At 34.9% G+C, this 4,523-nt stretch overlaps 1 long non-coding RNA gene across 1 annotated transcript; it reads right to left on the reverse strand.

Annotated features, from left to right (window-relative positions):
- Nucleotides 1–1,658: 1,658 nt before the first annotated feature.
- On the reverse strand, nucleotides 1,659–4,312 carry LOC138422272 (uncharacterized). The gene is made up of 2 exons (XR_011249825.1): nucleotides 3,730–4,312; nucleotides 1,659–1,980 (listed from the first exon to the last, which is right to left on the reverse strand). It is a non-coding gene; the product is annotated as an uncharacterized lncRNA (long non-coding RNA).
- Between the last annotated feature and the right edge of the window lie 211 nt (nucleotides 4,313–4,523).

Genomic DNA, 4,523 nt, shown 5'->3' on the forward strand with positions numbered 1-4,523 from the left:
TGACATATAATCAGGTCTACAACTGGCTCAAAATTGTCTTTTCCAAATCCCAAATCCAGTATTCTTGGCCCTCTCTCCCATTTCCCAAGTCCTAATCTAGGTTTGCTTTTGCTGGTAACAAAGCATGAAGTAAGCCAAGGTAGATGGGAACCCTCCCTGAATAAATCTGTATGTTGACCCTTCTTAAATAAACAGAGTAGGGCAGATTCTACTCTGCAATGAATGTGACCTCTTTCAAATCCCCAGGGATGACTAACTAGTTAAAGTGTGACTTAGAAAAAAAATGACCTAACATTTAAGTGACCTTGTACTGAAAATGTTCTCCTTCCTAATTTGCTCTTTTTATACCACAAAGCTATGGGAAGGGTCAAATGAGATCATATATGAAACTGCTCCAGAGACAAAGACAAAATTGAATTGCTTTGTGCTGTTAAGATTGGTATTGTTGCATGAGATTTGAATCTAATGTTGGTTAAGTTTGGAAACATAATCTTAAAACTTTAACTTTTTGACCCATATATTTTAATAAATTTTAAATTTCCAAATTATTTTTTATTTGCAGAAAAGAAGATACGACAGAGAGTCCCCTATCTCTATCACCCAGTTCCTTTAATGTTAAGCATCTGATATCACCAAAGCTTGTTTGTCAAAACTTAAGAAACCAATCCTAGTAGTTACTCTTACCTAACTTCCATGCTTTATTCAGATTTCATCAGTTTTTACACTAATGCCCTTTTTTCTGTTCCAGGGTCTGATCTGGGATACACTACGTTTAGTTGTCTTATCTCCTTAGTCAGTTTTGGCAACAGTTTCTTAGTCTTTCCCTATTGTTTATGAACTTGACTGTTTAGAGAAATATACCGTGGTATACTTGTCAATTTGGGTTTCAATGCTCCATACTTTTTTTTGTTGACTTTTGTCTAAGCAAAATTTTACCCAAATGCCTTCTTTTTTTTTTATTATAAAATTGTCCATTAAAAGTAGAAGAATCATGAAGAAGTAAATCAGTCTTAATAATTAAATTAAACCATAATTTTCATAAATTCCTGGCTATGGAAAGTCTAAATACCTTACAGATACTCTTTTCCCAGACCTCAATACATGACTATTAAATAAATACCAACTGATAGATCATGTTTGCTATATTTAATAGAAGAACCACAGTGAAATCAGAGAAGTGTGCCAAATTAAATGAATTTAAGCTGTATGAGGTTGAGATGAATTCATGTTGTTGATATTAACACATCACTTGATTATTCACCTGAATAATGGTTTTACTTTTCAAAAATACCATTTATACCTTAATACACAGTCAACAAAAAATGATATATCCAGCAAAATTTAGCTAAGTACATTGTAAGTAAAATTGATTAATCTTGAAAAATGAATTATTTAATTGATAATATAGTTAAAAGGGCTTCCCTGGTGGCTTAGTTGGTAGCATCCACCTGCAGTGCAGGAGACTGCTTGCAATCCAGGAGACCTGGGTTCAAAACCAAAGGAAATGAAGCACTGGCCACACTTAAGGGACCACACTTTCACCTCTCTCTCTCACACACACTCCTCAAGCATACATATATACACAGCACACACACACACAATGACTTAGGGGAAACTTGATTAAAAGCACATAAGTAAAAGACCATGAAAATCATGCATAAGGACAAAAAAATAAAATGATTATTTTATTATTGGAACATTATGAAATTTAATTCCAAAAATGCTGAAACATATTCAGTTAAATGGCTATTAATCTGGGGGTAGTTTAATTTAAAAAACAAAGTAGATTCCTTTCATAAATAGAGAGATTAAAGAGAAACACACTGTGATGGAATCAGGAATGATCAAAACTCTTTTTTTCCATCCTCACTTTCATAAGTGTAGCTCAGAATCATTTCTGTGTATTTAAGGAAATTCTCATCTTCTTTCTACAGCTGTAACTTTCAGGAAAACCATCTGCAGTCAGAGTATTGATGAGTTCTGAAAGTAAAAAGCCCATTAGTCACTTTCAGATAGATCGTGATACTAATCTATTCACCTTTCACAGTAACCAGATTGGTTAAAAACAAGCTTTTGCAATTTTGCTTGAAATTCAGGAGACAAGGAGAGAAAATAAGATACACAAAGCTAAGTAGCCTTGCCAACCTTTTCCAGTAAATCCTTTACAGATCAGTCACTGCTGTCAAAACCCAAGGCAAAAAAACAAAAAACCTGAGCCAGAGGTGCCAAAAGAGTAGTATAAGTGCCAGGATCTCTTATATTTTGGTAATTTAGACATTTCAAAATATAGAAATTAATTGTGCTACTTTCCAATTATGCACTAAATACTATTTTAACAAAATATTTCCTGTCAAAGTACCATTATGTTCTTGTTATTAGGAGACTAATAAAGATACATATTCATACAAGTGTTTGTGCTAAAAGATGTATTTTTTAAGAGGTAACTTTCATTTTTAGACATAAACTAAATCTGATATTTTAAGGAATACTTTATAAAAAATATGACAGAAAGTAATGCAGAAACACTATTTCAATCTCTGTGTTCAAAAGTACTTTGAACTTACCTCATGGAGTTTTTTCCATTGTTTTGTATCAGATTAAACCGACTGAAATTGAGACATTAATCATTTTGATCTACAAAAATGGCAATTTTATATGGTTTAACTTCTTAGCTGCACATGTATCTATTTGTTCTCCACCTGCAAGCGACCTGAATGTACCAGACTGGACATTATTTGCCTTTCCATCTCAGGAACATAGCATGCAGGACTGGCGAATGGAAGATATACAGTGAATGTTTATTATTCTCAAACAAATGAATAAATGCACGGAACTCAGAATTTAATACATCTGAAATAAACTGGTGAAGGAAGGGATGTCCTCCTTTCCGGGATGTAGCCCCAGTAAGGACAAATACCCCTTTCAGAAGAAAGCAGAGGGTTGCTTTATTTTGCTTCATTTGTATTTTAAAGTTATGCTTTTACAAGGGCAAATATCTAGATGGCTGGCTATGTATTATACCCTCCTATATAAATTTTAATGTGTGCATATAGTTTAAAAGTGAAACATAATTACAGTTATAGAATTTCTACTCTTTTTACATACATTATATATCATACAAATAGGAACTATTATAGTCCTGCCAGGTGTGATGGCATAACATATATGTGGATTCTGTATTTAGATACTTATAATTTGTGGAAAATTATATTAATGAAGGAAACATTTATCTCATCAGAGCTAAAGAAAATAGACTATAGTAATCTGTGGGGAAAATGCAATACAGAGTGGTTTTGGCTTAAGAAATTGGAAAATTCTCAATTTTTTCCCCATTTTTACTCCTGTAAAGATATCCTTATTGTCATATGATTTTATGGCAAAACCAATACAATATTGTAAAGTAATTAACCTCCAATTAAGATAAGTTAATTAATTGAAAAATTATACTCCTATATATTGTACAACATAGGAATATAGCCAATATTTTATAATAAATGTAAATGGCTATAATCTTTAAAAATTGTGAAACAATATGTTGTGTATCTGAAACACATAATATTGGACATCATCTACACCTCAATAAAAAAATGATATGCCTTGTATAATTCACTGCCTATTCACCTCCATGCCTTTCTGTCTAAGCAAAACCTGCTTCTCCATGGCTGATAACAAGGCTTGTTCATGAGATAAAGAGGGCTTCCCAGGTGGTGCTACTAATAAAGAACCTACCTGCCAAGGCAGAATATATAAGAGACGCTGGTTTGATCCCTGGGTAGGGAAGATTCCCTGGAGGAGAGCACAGCAACCCATTCCAATATTCTTGCTTGAAGAATCCCATGGACAGAGGAGCTTGGCATAGGGTCCATAGGGTTGCAAAGAGTCAGATATGACTAAAGAAACTTAGCACGCACATGAGATAAAGAACCTAGCCTGGTGTTCATTTTCGCAGTGCCAGGCTGAAGAGTCCCCCAGAAGTGCTTGGTTAGGGAACTCTGGTACTGGAGAGATAACACAGGAACTTTCTATTTATACTTAATAGTACTTACTCTACGCCTGGCATTGTAGTAGGCAGTGTGCCTCAGCTTCAGAAACATAGTGTGGAAGAGACAAAAAATAAACAACTTTCCCATCTATACTGTCCAGTAGTGATAAAAGAAAATGAATGAAAACCAACTCAGGTTAAAAAAAAAAGCATGTGAGGGTGGCTGCCCTTTAGGTAGGGTGGTCAAAAGAGGCCTCTCCAAAAAGGTGTTATCTGAGCAGAGCCCTAGATGAAGCAAGGGAGTGAGACGTGCAGACACCTGAAGGAGCCATGGAATAGCAACGAGGGTGCCCCAGGTGCTGCTTGGAAATGGCTGGACACGGCACCAGAGTGCTGGCATTCAGCCAAACTGGTTTCTTTTAGTTTACTTTCAATCAGATTCTGTCTAACCAAGTCATCTGAAGTTCACCAGATCACTCTCTGGGAACTTTTTCCATATTCCATGCTCACCTCCAAGAAAGACACTTTGGGCAGAGGAAAA

This window comes from Ovis canadensis, chromosome 17, assembly GCF_042477335.2.
Source record: "Ovis canadensis isolate MfBH-ARS-UI-01 breed Bighorn chromosome 17, ARS-UI_OviCan_v2, whole genome shotgun sequence".
Taxonomy (NCBI): Eukaryota; Metazoa; Chordata; class Mammalia; order Artiodactyla; family Bovidae; genus Ovis; species Ovis canadensis.